General features: G+C 44.9%; 1 protein-coding gene across 23 annotated transcripts in view; it reads left to right on the forward strand.

Annotated features, from left to right (window-relative positions):
* LOC139228773 (eukaryotic translation initiation factor 4 gamma 3-like) overlaps positions 1–17,107 on the forward strand; it is a 335,585-nt gene that overhangs the window by 263,172 nt on the left and 55,306 nt on the right. The window lies entirely within an intron of this gene.

The raw sequence follows: 17,107 nt of genomic DNA on the forward strand, positions 1-17,107 counted from the left end.
ACAGTTTTTGTTTTTAAAAAGGAATGCCTGATGGTTAAGGGCAGAGTGTTTTACTTTAACATATAATACCACTGAACAATATAAGAAATGATCTCGCTATCAGCCGTATTGTTCGGCTCCAAAGAGGAAAGTAAAACTAGGTAATAATTACTAATCCATGTGCATCCAGCTCAATCAGTCTGTGAAGGCAGCATAATCTCAAGATTTTCTGCTGTTATGTTCCTTTAGACTTCTGCTTTGAGGATTTAGATAGTATCCGGTTAGCTCAACTGCTCATCATCTTCTACACTTATCGTGTTCAAAATCTTAAACCTTCTTGACCTGTAAAATTCCAATTCAATTTGAAGCTGTTTAAAGGCATGATCTGTTTTCACTTTGGTGACCGCAGTGCTGATTTGGAGTCCATTGTGTGTGGAGATAGATGCCTTTGAATCTGATCAAGGTGCTGCTAATCACTGATGTCTCCACCGCAAGTGTTGCTCGGGGTCATGCGGTTTTGTGAATCTTGCTGTAGCTGCAGCAGTAAATTCTGTGATGGATTATGTTAGGGGCTTCCTATTGGTCATGATATACAGAAGGTTAAAAGGTAAGGTTCACCTGAAGAAAATAGCACCAGCTTTTTTTTTGCAGTGGAATGAGTTTGCACAACATTTCCAACTTTTAACTCCGAGGAATGAATCTGGAGGACTGGGTGGCACCAATACCAGGTCTGCCATGATTGACAGGCTTGCAGGTGATGACTATGCACACTGGACATCAAGGAGACATGTATATGTAAATTGTAATTCTGTCCTTGTTTGTCCTTTTGTATTCAAAATGTGGCCATGAATGAACATCAATTGGATTGAAGTAGAAATTAGATATGTACTGTTTAAAAATCTAATACTTACACGGGGAACAGAGAGGCGTTAAATGTCCAGGTGCGTTTCAAGTTGATGGGAAGTTTAACACTTGCAGAAAGGTTAAGGATCAGGGAAGTGCAGTTCATGATGTGTTTCTGGACTTGCAAAATGCGTTTGATAAAGTACCACATAATAGACTTGTTAGCAAAATTGAAGCCCACTGGATTAAAGAGGCAGTGGCTGCATGGATACAAAACTGGCTAAGCGACAGAAAGCAGAGACTAGTGGTTGGTTATTTTTCATACTGGAGCGACATATACACTGGTGTCCCCTGGGGTCGGTATTGCGACCTCTGCTTGTTTTGATATATATATTAATGACCTAGACTTGGATATACAGGGCATAATTTCAAAGTTTGCAGATACCTGTACCACAAAACTCAGAAATGTAGTAAATACTGAGAAGGATAGTAACAGATTTCAGGAGGTCATGAGCAGACACATGGCAGATTAAATAACACAGAAAAGTGTGAGGTGATTTATTTAGGTTGGAAAAATTAGAAGCCATATAAACTAAATGGTATAATTTTAAAGGGGGTGCATGAGCATAGAGACCTGGGGTTGTACGTACACACATTTTTAATGATGTCAGGACAAGTTGAAGAAGGTGTTTAAAATTTATTTTCATTCATGTGGGTGACGCTGGCAAGGCCAGCATTTATTGCCCATCCCTAATTGCCCTTGAAAAGCTGGTGGTGAGCAGCCTCCTTGAACCGCTACAGTCAGTGTGGTGAAAGTACTCCCACAGTGCTGTTAGGGAGGGAGTTCCAGGATTTTGACCCGGCGGCAATGAAGGAACAGCGATATATTTCCAAGTCAGGATGGTGGTGTGACTTGGAGGGGAACTTGGTGGTGATGGTTAACCTTGTCCTTCTAGGTGGTAGAGCTCACAGGTTTGGATTAAGGTGATGCACAGGCTGCCGATCAAGTGGGCTGCTTGGATGGTGTCGCTCCTTGAATGCTGTTGGAGCTGCACTCATCCAGCCAAGTGGAGAGTATTCCATCACATTCCTGACTTGTGCCTTGTGGGAAAGCTTTGGAGAGTCAGGTGAGTCACTCAGCACAGAATACCCAGCCTCTGACCTGCTCTTGTAGCCACAGTATATATGTGGCTGGTCCAATTAAGTTTCTGGTCAATGATGACCCTCCAGGATGTTGATAGTCAGGGTTCGACGATGGTAATGCCGTTGAATGTCATAAGAACAAACATAAGAAAGTAAGAAATAGGAGCAGGAGTAGGCCCCTCGAGCCTGCTCCACCATTCAATGTCATGGCTGATCTGATCCTGGCCTCAACTCCACTTTCCTGCCCGCTCCCCATAACCCTTGACTCCCTTATCATTCAAAAATCTGTCTCTCTCCACCTTAAATATATTCAAAGACCCAGCCTCCACAGCTCTCTGGGGTGGAGAATTCCAAAGATTCACGACCCTCAGAAGAAATTCTTCCTCATTTCTGTTTTAAATGGGCGATCTCTTATTCTGAAACTATGCCCCCCTAGTTCTCGATTCCCCCATGAGGGGAAACATCCTCTCTGCATGGAGGGGTGGTTAGACTCTTGCTTGTTGGAAATGGTCATTGCCTGGCACTTTTATGGCACGAATGTTACTTGCCACTTAATCAGCCCAAGCCTGAATGTCGTCCAGGTCTTGCTGCATGCGGGCACAGACTGCTTCATTATCTGAGGAGTTGCAAATAGAACTGAACACTGTGCAATCATCAGCAAAGATTCTCATTTCTCGCCTTATGGAAGTAAAGATGTTTGGGCCTAGGACACTGCCCTGAGGAGCTCCTGCAATGATGTCCTGGCGCTGAGATGATTGGCCTCCAACAACCAGAATCCCCTGATTCTCCTTGACTTCAATTTTACTGGGGCTCCTTGATGCCACATTCAGTCAAAGGCTGCCTTGATGTCAAGGGCAGTCAATCTTGCCTTGCCTCACCCCTGGAATTCAGCTCTTTTGTCCATGTTTGGAACAAGGCTCTAATGAGCTCTAGAGCCGACTGGTCCGGGCGGAACCCAAACTGAGCATCGGTGAGCACATTATTAGTGAAAAGGCGTGCAGGATCCTTGGCCTTGTAAACATAGGCATAGAGTACAAAAGCTGGGAAGTTATATAAAACGCTGGTTAGGCCTCAGCTGCAGTATTGTCCCATTCTTGGCGCCACACTTTAGGAAGGATGTGGAGAGCTTTTCAAGAATGGTACCAATGATGTAGGACTTTAGTTACCAGCCATGCGGGTCTTCAGTTATGTGGCGAGACTAGAGAAGCTGGGATTGTTGTTCTTGGAGCAGAGTCGGTTAAGGGGAGATCTGATGGAGGTGTTCAAAATCATGAATAGTTTTGATAGAGTAAATAAGGAGAAACTGTTTCCACAGGCAGAATTGTCGATAACTAGAGGGCACAGATTTAAGGTCATTGGCAAAAGAACCAGAGGAGACGTGAAGAAAAGCTTTTTTACGCAGAATGTTATGATCTGGAATGCGCTGCCTGAATGGGTGGTGGAAGCAGATTGAATCGTAACTTTTAAAAGGGAATTGGATAAATACTTGAAGGGGAGAAAACTTGCAGAGCTATGGGGAAAATGCAGGGGAGTGAGACGAATCAGATAGCGCGCTCGGAGCTGGCACCGGCATGATGGGCCGAATGGCCTCCTTTGTACCGTATGATTCTACGATATGCTTTAGTATTTGACATCATCCCGTTTGAATCCTTGGAGAAATAAGTTGTTATCGTCATCATCATCATAGGCAGTCCCGCGAATCGAGGATGACTTGCTTCCACGTCAAAAAGTTCACAGGTGTTTCAATGAAGGACCTAAAATTCCAGGTCCCGAACTAAATCTTGAAGGGTGGAAGTTGCCTGTGCTTGGATTTTTTTTTAACGTATGGTGGCTGTTGCACACCAGCCACCACACGGGCTTGACAGAGCTAGGTCTTGGTCCAGTGGCAAGGATTAACCAAGACAACTGGAGACCAGCTCTGCTGCACAGACCTAGTGCGCACACATCGCAATGTGGGCTGGCCCGTGCTGCCCCTGGGCCCTCACCTCTTCTGGGCCCTTGGGCCCTCGCCTCTTCTGGGCTCCGATCACGTCCCTCTACAATCTCTTGCCGCTCTTGTAACGTGGGGCTAGCTGTGCAAGAAACCGGGATGGGAGGTGGGGGAACCTGGGGTGTGTTTTTTCTTAGTGAGTAGGTGCAAGGAGCAACAGATGTCCATGAGCTCCGTGCATTTGTTGGAGATGAAGTTAGAAGGAACATAGAAAATTATGGAGACGGTTGGTAACATAGGATATACAGCACAGAAACAGGCCAATCGGCCCAACCAGTCCATGCCGGTGTTCATGTTCCTCTTGAGCCACCTCCCGCCTTTCCTCAGCGAACTCTTATCAGCATAACCCTCTATTCCCTTCACCCTCATATATTTATCTACCCTCCCCTTAAATGCATCTATACTATTTGCTTGAACAACTCCCTGTGGCAACGACTTCCACATTCTTACCACTGGTAATGGGGAATAGAAGCCAGGGTTATCTTTGCTCTTCAGGATGATGATCGACTAGTGTTACTTTGCTGCCAAACTACACTATTCTATACTGCATACAACCTCCAACCAGCAGAATGGCTGAACTCTGCTGATCTGCCATAATTCATTTGAATTTTTCTTTTGCAAATGGTATATTTTAGTGAGTTTAATGTAACCTGGGCAGTGGTATGAGTTGCATAGGTCAGTTAGTTAAATGTAACTTAGTGTGTGAGAGATTACATTGCTCTGTCAATGTGACAACATCCCTCAAAATGCTGTGTGGTGATGGGGGACAGATGACTTAATAAGTGTTAACTTGTATTGAACCAATTTACAACACTCATTGTAGGGAATTAATAGTGAAACTAAAAACACTTAAATTTGTGTTGCATACAATATCATTTTTTAAACCGTTTAATACATACAAGAAAGTCTTGCCTCTTAATAGACAGAGTTATTTGCAATTGATTTAAAAAAACGTTTCTTTGACTTTCTGCATCAGAGTTGCGGAAACACCACAATGCAGGCTGTGTAATGCCGTCTTTATTAAGTAATGTGATTTTCTTCAGACACGCAGCAAAGATATTCTCAGAAAATTTGCATTTAATAAGCTTGTGTGCGGCCAAATTGTAGTTCTCGACCATCTTCAAGGCTAAATGAGAAAATGCAGAGGTTGAAGGCTGTTGCAGAATACATGTTGAATCAGATCAATTTTAACAACAATGGCCCTGAAATTCCGGCCTCCCCGGGTCGGTACGGAGTGTGTATGGACCTGGGAAGGCATCGCAAAAGCCGGTTTCCGGCGCGCGATGCACATGCACCGAAAACCGGCTTTGCCGATCTGTCAAGTTACTGGCTTGACGGATCGCACTCATCTTGGGGAGAAGGACATTCCCATGGCAGAGATTGCGCTATTTGGCCATCTCTTGCCCTGCGAATGTCCTTAAAACTCTAGCGCCTGGTAAAGGTAGGCTATGCGCATAGCCTACTTTACCAACTATGAATCAGAAAATACTTTACCATGATTGAGTGTCAGGCCCACGTGACTCCTACAGACGTCCCAACGTGAACGCGCTCCATTGCGCTAGAAGAGTAGGCCTCGAGTCCGTAATCTCTGGTGAGCGTTCAACCAAAGATAAGTGCACATCTTTTCTCCTATTTTTAGTCGAACGCCCGCGGGAAGAAAAAAAACGGGATTTCAGGCCCATTAGTAATGAAAGTAGCTGCTTCATTGTAGGCAGTTGGACTTGTTTTCTGTCTCCTCTTAATGACTACCTTAGACAACTTTATTGTTCTGCAAGTCAACGTTCAAAGTGTTGCTTGTGATACGTGCATTTTTTTTTTGCTGTTGGTCACCTGCGATAAAGATAAATACAGTTGTACCTCTCCAATCCGGCACCCTCAGGACGTGAACGGTGCCAGAACAGAGAATTTCCCGAACCATGGGAGGTCTCGCGTACCGGTGGACAGCGCCTGGGCTTCTGTGTCTGTGAGTGTGTGCTGGCATCCTGTGGGCAGCTCCCTCAGCACCCACGCACGCATTCACTGACTGACAGCCGCTCCCAGCCGATCGCCGAACACACCGATTGCAGCTGACAAAAACTTCTTTTAAACATAAACCCGCCATTCCCTCAGGCCCAACTAATGCCGAACCTCTGATGTTTCTGAATGAGTGTGTCCCGGACTGGAGAGGTACAACCTGTACATTTATAATGGCTGAAATACCTGGCTGACAACTTGGCACAGCAGTCGTTTTATTCAAGTGTTCTAATGTGGTTTGTACCTTGACTACTAGCCAGACAATCGGATGTCCAGTTTGAGAATGATTATTGCACAAGACCACCTCACTGATGTGAGCAATATTCATGGGAAAGCCAGGAGCCCTAATTTTGATTTTGTTCATCCAGTGTAATTCACTTTCTAGCGTAGGTGGGTCAGACTTGGCTTCAGCCTGCACTGGTGGGGTGGATTGAGTTGGCACTGCAACATATTAAAAAAAAATGAAATGTAGTCTTGATCATATTCCAGCTGACCCCCACCATATACAGCTTCAAAAATATGCCAGATGCATATCTGATTGGCAATGGGGTTGAAAGTCACAAACAAGGCCACGAGTTTACAATTTTTATTGAAAAACGGAGAGAAAATATTTTAGTCATAACAGTATTTGAACTGCTTTCTCCATAAATCAGTGTCGCTAATTATAAATGGATGGAATAACCGTTAATTGCATTAATGTCCATTTTAAAGTTGCCGATTATAGTGTCTTAAATACTTTTATTTTGGGCAGAAACAGCTGTGCTTACTCAACAACAACTTGTATCTATATAACATCTTAAATCATCCCAAGGCGCTTCACAGGAGCGTTATAAAACAACATTTTGACATAGCCACATGAGATATTAGGGCAGCTGACCAAAAGCTTGGTCAAAGATGTGGGTTTTGTGGAACATCTTAAAGGAGGAAAGAAGGGTAGAGAGGATTTAGGCAGTGAATTCCAGAGTTTAGGACCGAGAGCTGAAGGCACGGATACCAGTGGTGGAGCGATTAAAATCGGCGATACTCACTGTAAATAACCTACATGGGAGGGATCCTCGATTCCATAGACTCATGTTGTAGGGAATTAATAGTGAAACTAAAAACACTTAAGTTTGTGTTGCATGCAATATTTTTTTTAAAACAGTTTAATACATACAAGAAAGTCTTGCCTTTTAATAGACAGAGTTATTTTCAATTGATTAAAAAAAATGTTCTTTGACTTTCTGTATCAGAGTTGTGGAAACACCACAATGTAGACTGTGTAATGCCATCCTTATTAAGTAATGTAATTTTCTTCAGACACGCAGCAAAGATATTCTCAGAAAATTTGCATGAGGAGAAACTTCTTCACTCAGAATTGTGAACCTGTGGAATTCTCTACCACAGAAAGTTGTTGAGGCCAGTTCGTTGGATATATTCAAAGGGGAGTTGGATGTGGCCCTTACGGCTAAAGGGATCAAGGGGTATGGAGAGAAAGCAGGCATGGGGTACTGAAGTTGCATAATCAGCCATGATCATATTGAATGGTGGTGCAAGCTCGAAGGGCCGAATGACCTACTCCTGCACCTATTTTCTATGTTTCTAGGCTAGGCTTACCAAGAAAAACATTTTCTTTTTGTCGAACTACATTTGCTAGACTTGCAGAAAAGTGTTTGGATTGTGAAACTTTCTCAATTACTTCTTTAGCTGATGTAACCTCAGAATTTGGAGACGGGTATTTTTTTTCTGCAGATAGTAGCACATGTTGAGATTATCATTTACAAAGCAAGAAGGTGATGACATATAACAATTGGAACTGATTGAGTGACATCCAAATACGAGTATTCGCTCCAGTCGTCGTTCAGTCTATTTTGCTTAACTGGCTACTTGTATAAGAATTATAGACAATGACATATGCACTCTGTGCAAACCAGCAACATCAAGACCGAGAACTGGAAAATGTTCGCCTTAATCCATTGTAAAGATAAAACAGCGGGCAAAAATTAGGTCCCTAAAATTGCTATAATAAACTGAGCTGTGTAATTTATAAAAGCAATGAATGATCGAAGTGCAGTAAATATTAGCTGGTGTATTATTTAGGCCTAAATAAATCTCATTTCAGGAAGTTTTTGTTAGTCATTACACCAGCCATCGCGTATGGCTGGCCAATCACGTTTACACGAACGCACCCGCTCTCAGCAGTGGGGACTGCACTGTCGGATATCTAGCTGACCCCCTGGCAGTGCAGGGAAGCTTTTTGGGAAGTCGGTTGGTTTGGGGGCTCTCACTTCAAATCCAGTGATGATGTATAAGGAGTTTAACAGCCAGAATCTTGTGCCAAGCCTTACCCAAAACGCTTACAAGTATCGTCGGTTACGGGCTAGAAAGAGAAGTAATTCAAACTGGCAGAGTTCCTTTTTAAAGTTGTCGGGTATTGAAAATCTAGGCAGCTTTTTAGTTTGGATTCAAGGAGTATGTTTTACAAATTCTGAGAAGGAAACCAATTAATTTGAATCTCCTGAAAGAGAAAAATTGGTTTGAATGTCAAAGAAACAATTTAATTAATTCTGCTCCCAATAGAGTAAGAAGTAAGATATGAAATTCTCGGAACATTATTATTTAAAAGTTACTTGCAAAGGGTTAGCTTAATGCGTAGGCTTGTGTATTTGTAACTATGTTCACTCAAAGAGCTGGAATATATAACTATTTTGGGACAGTTATTTGTTTGCTTGTTCAGCTTTTGTAAATTAAATTTGGTTGATATTTTAAACTTAAAATAAAATCTGATGTGCTCCATCACTTTCAAAAACTGGAAAGAGATCTTATGTGAAGGCATGGGATAAACCTAAATAATTAGCAGTCAGGTTTCTCTGGCAAGGTACTGGAGGTGTTCCTTGATGTCATGACGAGGATAGACACACTCAAGGGTACGGGGAGTTAGGATTGCCCATGAAGATGATGTAAGATAGGAGAACTGCAATAACTTCAGGTAAGAAGGACAGAAATTACCTTCTTGGAACACCGTGTTTATCATATACAGTGAAACCTGTATAAACGGACACTCCCAAAAAATGGGAACCTGCAAAAAAAAAAACGGAGACCCCCAAATAACTTGCAGGACAAAATATACAAGAGGCACTCTGAAACCACGGAAACTCACAAATTACGAACTATAAGCAGCCTTCAATGCGCCATGCTCTTTTACAACTTAAAACACACAGGTCAGCACTGTAGTGTATGTAGGCACCTTTAGTAACTCCACGAGGCAGGGTGTGATACTTAAACTGTGTAGACCTGTAGTCCTTTATTTGCAGCTCCTGAGTGAGGACAACAAGCTTTTTATGGTAACCCTTAAGTCTCCAGCAGCAGCACCCTCTGGTGTACAGGCAAGGTGTGTACAGTGTAAGGGTACATTCAGTGTTGCATAAGTGTTACAGACATCACACAGTAAACAGGCATGCATATACAACAACATTTCTTTCCCCCCCCCCCCCCCCCCCAAGCATTTTTCATATCCTTATTGTCATGCCCAGGGGAGGTGATCAGTGGTGGGCTATGGGAGGTTGTGGTGAGGTTTGTGTGGTTGCCAGGTGTGACCCCTGTGCTTGAGGCTGGCCTCATATGTTTCCCCTCCCCTCACACACACCATGTTGTGGGATCCCTCGGGGGGGGGTAGCCACTGCAGCAGTGGGTGGTGTGTATACACTGTGATGTGGGTAGTTGTGGGCAGGGCCACAAGACTGGGTGGGCTCCTTGTCCACCAATTGGGATGAGGGTCAGGTCATCCCAGGGTTTGCCAGGGAAGCTGGAAGGTATTAGCCTCATGCTCCTGGTGTTGGCCCTGTGGCCAGGGGTTGTTGGGCTGATCTGGTGCAGGTTGCCATTGGTGGTGGCTGGGCTGCCCATTGACCACTGTCCCTGTAGTGGGTCTGCTCCCACTGTGTGTCCTGCAAGGGGCATCACATTAATTTCAAAGGTCCAGGCAACGTGATCAGGTAGCCTGCTGGACCTGGGGGTCTCCCACAGGGGGATTCCATTGGCATCAGCATGGTCCCTGTAGGACCCAATGTCCTTTGGCAGTGTCCTACCGGTATACATGACACCTTGGCTCTGATCACACACAGTCGAGCCTGCATTATACATTCTAGCATTTGCATCACTTTTGGGTGTCCTGGTTTCAACAGACATGGAACATTAGGCATTTCACATTCTTTATCATTATTGTTAAGCATAATAAACTGTTCTTAACCTTACTGACACCTGCATACATCTCATTAGTTAAACCAGCATCACAATTTATGGTTACTTTGTATACATTTTCATACTTGCACCCTTTAATTGCATCTTTAGCTTTAAAGTCCGTGTACTCAAATAGTTGAAACTTCACCTTTAAATTTTTTTGGTTACCGGTCTCCTTTAAGGGAGCCTTCAAATCTGATTGGCTGCTCGATGTCACATGATGCTCCTCCATGTTCACTTGTGGCATGGTGAAGGCCATTTTGATTACAGGTTCTGCTGCTTGTGGTGCTGCAGCCATTTTCTGGTTTTGCTGCAGGTAGGCTGTGGTGCTCTTTTCTTCCATAGGTTCGATCCTGGATGTTGGGAATCCATTTCTTTCGTCGATGTTCACCTCTTGGAGTGCTGCCCTGGCCCGGAAAGTGGAGTTTGGTCCTCGATCCTGGAGATTTTGCCGGGGTGCTGTGGGCAATCGAGCTGGACAGTGGAACCTCTGGATGCTGCGATGGATCCATGTTCGAGGTCAATTGCCGAAGCCCGGAGGCCTGGGAGCAGCTTCGTTTGGACAGGTTGCCATTGTGGTCGATTGGCGGGATTCATCCAAAGTTCTTCAAAGGTCGCTTGGCACATCACAGACTGGCTCGCCCCTGTGTCGCTCTCCATAGAAACTGGGACCCCGTCGACGTCTACTTTCATAGCCCACGGAGAACTTTCGGTGGAGCAGGTATGAGTTCCATACTCTTCTTCCAGGGGTTGAGCCCCGGTGATCAGCCAACTCATCAGAGACGCGGTGAGTAAAGCTTTCTCTGCACATCCTTTGAAGGTGCCTTTTCTCTTTGCATGCATAGCCTTTCTAGTGGCACTGGTGGGCCCTGTGGTTTCCTCCTCAGCGCCAGCACGGGGCTAGCCGGTTTGCCCCATGTGGCGAACTCGGGGCAGCGTTTCTGCCTTCAGAAGTATCAAAGCGGTTCACTGCTCTCGTCGGTTTAGAGTCCCTTCGGGCTTCATTTAGGTGGTCGCCAAAGTCGCACAGTGCAGCCAGTCTCAAGTGTTCCAATCTTTCTACAAAAGCGTCCCAATCTTCCCCATCGGTAAATTGCTGAAAGTTGCTGATTCGACATGCTGAGCGTGTGGTTCGTGACCTCGTATCCCATCCTCGTCGGCAGTTGTAGCCTATGTCGGCACCTTTAGTAATGACTCCACGAGGCAGGGTATGATACTTAAACTGTGCAGATCTGTAGTCCTTTATTTGCAGCTCCTGAGTGAGGACAACAAGCCGCGTGTTCCTTTTTATACCGAGTTACCTGCAGTGTGCAGGTAACCCTTAGGTCTCCAGCAGCAGCACCCTCTGGTGTACAGGCAAGGTGTGTACAGTGTAAGGGTACATTCAGTGTTGCATAACAGTGTTACAGACATCGCACAGTAAACAGGCATGCATACACAACAAGCACGAGGTGGCAGCGGGTTTTGTGAAAGAAATGGCTTTTGTAGAATGGGGAGCTCTTCACCCAGCATCATAGAAAATAGGTGCAGGAGTAGGCCATTCGGCCCTTCGACTCTGCACCACCATTCAATAAGATCATGGCTGATCATTCACCTCAGTATCCCTTTCCTGCTTTCTCTCCATTCCCCTTAATCCCTTTAGCCGTAAGGGCCAAATCCAACTCCCTCTTGAATATATCTAACAACTGGCATCAAAAACTCTCTGCGGAAGAGAAGTCCACAGGTTCACAATTCTCTGAGTGAAGAAGTTTCTCCTCACCTCAGTCCTAAATGGCCTACCCCTTATCCTTAGACTGTGACCCCTGGTTCTGGACTCCCCCAACATCGGGAACATTCTTCCTGCATCTAACCTGTCCAGTCCCGTCAGAATTTTATATGTTTCTATGAGATCCCCTCTCATTCTTCCAAACTCCAGTGAATACAGGCCCAGTCGAGCCAGTCTCTCCTAATATGTCAGTCCTGCCATCCCGGGAATCAGTCTGGTGAACCTTTGCTGCACTCCCTCAATAGCAAGAATGTTCATCCTCAGATTAGGAGACCAAAACTGAACACAGTATTCCAGGTGAGGCCTCATCAAGGCCCTGTACAGCTGCAGCAAGACCTCCATGCTCCTATACTCAGATCCCCTAGCTATGAAGGCCAACATGCCATTTGCCGCCTTCACCGCCTGCTGCACCTGCATGCCAACCTTCAATGACTGATGTACCATGACACCCAGGTCTCATTGCACCTCCCCTTTTCCTAATCTGCCGCCATTCAGATAATATTCTGCCTTCATGTTTTTGCCACCAAAGTGGATAACCTCACATTTATGCACATTAATACTGCATCTGCCATGCATTTGTCCACTCACCTAACCTGTCCAAGTCACCCTGCAGCCTCTTAGCATCCTTCTCACAGCTCACACCGCCACTCAGCTTAGTGTCATCAGCAAACTTGGAGATATTACTCTCAATTCCTTCATCTAAATCATTGATGTATATTGTAAATAGCTGGGGTCCCAGCACTGAGCCCTGCGGCACCCCATTAGTCACTGCCTGCCATTCTGAAAAGGACCTGCTTATCCCGACTCTCTGCTTCCTGTCTGCCAACCAGTTCTCTATCCACGTCAATACATTACCCCCAATACCATGTGCTTTAATTTTGCACACCAATCTCTTGTGTGGGATCTTGTCAAAAGCCTTTTGAAAGTTCAAATACACCACATCCACTGGGTTTCCCTTATCTGCTCTACTAGTTACATCCTCAAAAGATTCTAGAAGATTTGTCAAGCATGATTTCCCTTTCATAGATTCATGCTGACTTTGACTGATCCTGTCACTGCTTTGCAAATGCGCTGCTATTTCATCTTTAATAATTGATTCCAATATTTTCCCCACTACCGATCTCAGGCTAACCGGTCTATAAGTCCCTGTTTTTTCTCTCCTTTTTTAAAAAGTGGTGTTACATTAGCTACCCTCCAGTCCATAGGAACTGATCCAGAGTCGATAGACTGTTGGAAAATGATCACCAATACATCCACTATTTCTAGGGCCACTTCCTTAAGTACTCTAGGTTGCAGACTATCAGGCCCTGGGGATTTATCGGCCTTCAATTCCATCAATTTCCCAAACACAATTTCCTCACTAATAAGGATTTCCTTCAGTTCCTCCTCCTCGCTAGATCCTCGGTCCCCTAGTATTTCCGGAACGTCATTTTTGTCTTCGTGAAGACAGAACCAAAGTATTTGTCTGTCTATGGGATTGAATGCTTGCATGGCTCTGTCACAGGATAAAATCAAAAAGATTAAAAATAAAAATAAAAAATCAATCAATAAATAAAAAAATTACATTTCTACTCACCGACTACAGCACTGGGAGCCCACCAACAGCGTGCTGGTATAGAAACATAGAAAATAGGTGCAGGAGTAGGCCATTCGGCCCTTCTAGCCTGCACCGCCATTCAATGAGTTCATGGCTGAACATGCAACTTCAGTACCCCATTCCTGCTTTCTCGCCATACCCCTTGATCCCCCTAGTAGTAAGGACCTCATCTAACTCCTTTTTGAATATATTTAGTGAATTGGCCTCAACAACTTTCTGTGGTAGAGAATTCCACAGGTTCACCACTCTCTGGGTGAAGAAGTTCCTCCGCATCTCGGTCCTAAATGGCTTACCCCTTATCCTTAGACTGTGACCTCTGGTTCTGGACTTCCCCAACATTGGGAACATTCTTCCTGCATCTAACCTGTCTAACCCCGTCAGAATTTTAAATGTTTCTATGAGGTCCCCTCTCATTCTTCAGAACTCCAGTGAATACAAGCCCAGTTGATCCAGTCTTTCTTGATAGGTCAGTCCCACCATCCCGGGAATCAGTCTGGTGAACCTTCGCTGCACTCCCTCAATAGCAAGAATGTCCTTCCTCAGGTTAGGAGACCAAAACTGTACACAATACTCCAGGTGTGGCCTCACCAATGCCCTGTATAACTGTAGCAACACCTCCCTGCCCCTGTACTCAAATCCCTTTGCTATGAAGGCCAACATGCCATTTGCTTTCTTAACCGCCTGCTGCACCTGCATGCCAACCTTCAATGACTGATGTACCATGACACCCAGGTCTCTTTGCACCTCCCCTTTTCCTAATCTGTCACCATTCAGATAATAGTCTGTGTCTCTGTTTTTACCACCAAAGTGGATAACCTCACATTTATCCACATTATACTTCATATGGACCCACCCCCAGTGTCTCTCTCTCTCTCTCTCTCTCTCTCTCTCTCTCTCTCTCTCTCTCTCTGTCAGTTTCTCGCTCTCTGTCAGAGAGGCTGACAGGGAGGCTGAACGGGTTGCGATGAAGACTTCGGGCGGGGCCCGCCCCCAGCAAGATGCCGGGCGGGGCGGGGAGTGGGAGCTTAAACTGGAGGGAGGGAAGGAGGCCCGAGTCCGATCTTTGCCCTGGTAGCCCATTCGATCAGGGCTAGGAACAGCGTGCTTCGGGCTCCTCCCACACAGCCTCGGGGGCCTGGAGCTTACTGCACATGCGCGCACACTCTAGCCTGCATGTGCAGAGGTCCCGACACTGTTTTCAGCGCCGGGACCTGGCTCCGCCCTCCACGTGTTCTGCTGCGCTTTGCCGCGCCAAGGGCCTGGATCAACCAGACAGAAGGGAGAATACCGAGGTAAATAATAGGCGCCCTTTCTGTTCTTAAAAAGTCGGCGCACCATACAGAGATGCGCCATTCTAACCCTGGGGGCAAACTTGAGCCCTATATATAAAAAAACTTAATTTGTTTCTTTCTGTTTCTGTCTTCATTTCCCATTCCTTTCTTTTTCCTTAAAGTAATTATGGAAAAGTCATTTGTAGTGTTCCCTCTCCGCTGCGCTTTGTTTATTTCACTACATGGTGCCTTTAAATTCCCAATGGAAAAGCTTGTGAGCGGCCTGCATGGGACCTTGCAGATTACTGCGCGGTGCGCATGCTCGCAGCTTAGCAGGAACATTGGTCACTTGTACAGCACTGAATCAAATGTGCAATAACCACTTGGGGGTTACCACAATGACTGACTGTGGAAGCCACTTAATACACATTCATGTGTGCTGATGAATATTTTTATTATTGCATAATTTCATGTTACCACCACATTTGAAATGTAGGATTTTGGGCTCCTGTACAAATGTCGTGTCTGCATCAGATATTCTTTCAGGTTCGTCCCTGCGTCTTATGTTAAGTGCACCCATTTTCCCCACATCTAATCCTACAATAGTGTAACGTAGACACGTAATAGTGTCCCCCTTGTCATCAGAACTGAATAGCATATCTTTCACACATGCTTTTCCAATCTTTCAGTAGGCTGACTTGAAGCACTTTAATGAGACGAGGGCAGATATGAATCATAAATCTGTTTTATTTTACGGACTGCAAGTGAACATACAGAGTGACCATTAGAATGAAAACTCAATTCACTTAACTTCAAACCCATTTTCGTGAATAGGGACAATGTTAAACCATGTGGCCACGTCCTAGTTGTGGGCTAAATACACTTGCTTTTAATCTGCCTCAGCGTTGAAACAGACCTGTGTTTACACAGGCTTGGTTGACACTAGTCTTCCAGTAAGCTGCTTGGGCTTCCTTGCCTTTCTCTCCATAGGCCCTCCCTCTCTCCACACTGACCACCAACATTGGGGTTTGTTCTTTTTTTGGTACCAGGATGTGACTTTAAGACCAACTTAGGTTACAAGATGTAGACAGCAGATTTCAGGTGCACATAGGCTTCTCAAGGTGAGATAGAGAAATGTTTTAAAAGAGGCTAGTGTCAACCGAGAAAATCAATAGTTGTGTGGCACAGCCTTGCTGCTGGACCAAGACCTAGCTCTGTCAATCCCGTGTGGTGGCTGGTGTGCAACGGTCACCACACGTTTAAAAAAACTCCACGCACAGGCATCTCCCACCCTTCAAGATTTATTTCGGACCTGGAATTTTAGGTCCATCATTGAAACACCTGTGAACTTTTTGACGTGGAAGCAAGTCATCCTCGACTCGAGGGACTGCCTATGATGATGATGCCACTCTGTGGGTCTAGTCTGTTGAGACCTTGAGACTGTCATATGGACTTCATCAGGGTTGAGTATATAGATTTTGTTATTAGATTGATACTCTGACATTGTTGCTCTTCAATGGTTGGGGACTCTTCAGCTCTATACCTTCCTCAGTATGACAAATCCGAGGCAGTGAGTGGTTAGGATTTGGAATACACGGCTTGACAGGGCGGTGGATACAGATTCAATAGAAGCCTTCGAAAGAGAATTGGATAAATACTTGAAGGAAAAAAAGTTGGAGATATGGGGAAAGAGTGGGGAGATAGGATCTGGACCTTTAAGTTGCAACAATGGAGTGGTTAGGATCTGGAATGCACTGCCTGAAAGGGTGTTGGATGCAGATTCAATCGTGGCTTTCAAAAGGGAATTGGATAAGTACCTGAAGGGAAAGAACGGGGCGAGGGACTAACTGAAGTGCTCTTGCAGAGAGCTGGCACAGGTTCAACGGGCCGAATGGCCTGTGTTGGAACCATTCTATGAATAGGGCTAACTGGATTGCTCTCCGAAAGAGCAGACTCGATGGGCTGAATGGCCTCCGTTCATGCTGTACTATTCTATGATTCTATAATGGGGAAAATCCATTATTGAGCGTGGGTGATTAGATGGAGCACCTCTGCTCATAAATGAAAGGGTCTTGTTTTCATATGTTGCACTGATATTTACTGTCCCTGAAATGTGCTGACAGCATGCCAATTTGTCCTTCATTCATCCATTTGTATGATGAAACTGATGCTCCATTCCTACTCACTAAGGTTAGATAGTCAATAAGACTTTGATGTATAAATGTGGCTTCCGTGCTTAAATGGAGTTCGAAAGTTGAAGCTTTTGTTGTGGTCGCAATTATTATTCT

Source organism: Pristiophorus japonicus, chromosome 18 (genome assembly GCF_044704955.1).
Source record: "Pristiophorus japonicus isolate sPriJap1 chromosome 18, sPriJap1.hap1, whole genome shotgun sequence".
NCBI lineage: Eukaryota > Metazoa > Chordata > Chondrichthyes > Pristiophoridae > Pristiophorus > Pristiophorus japonicus.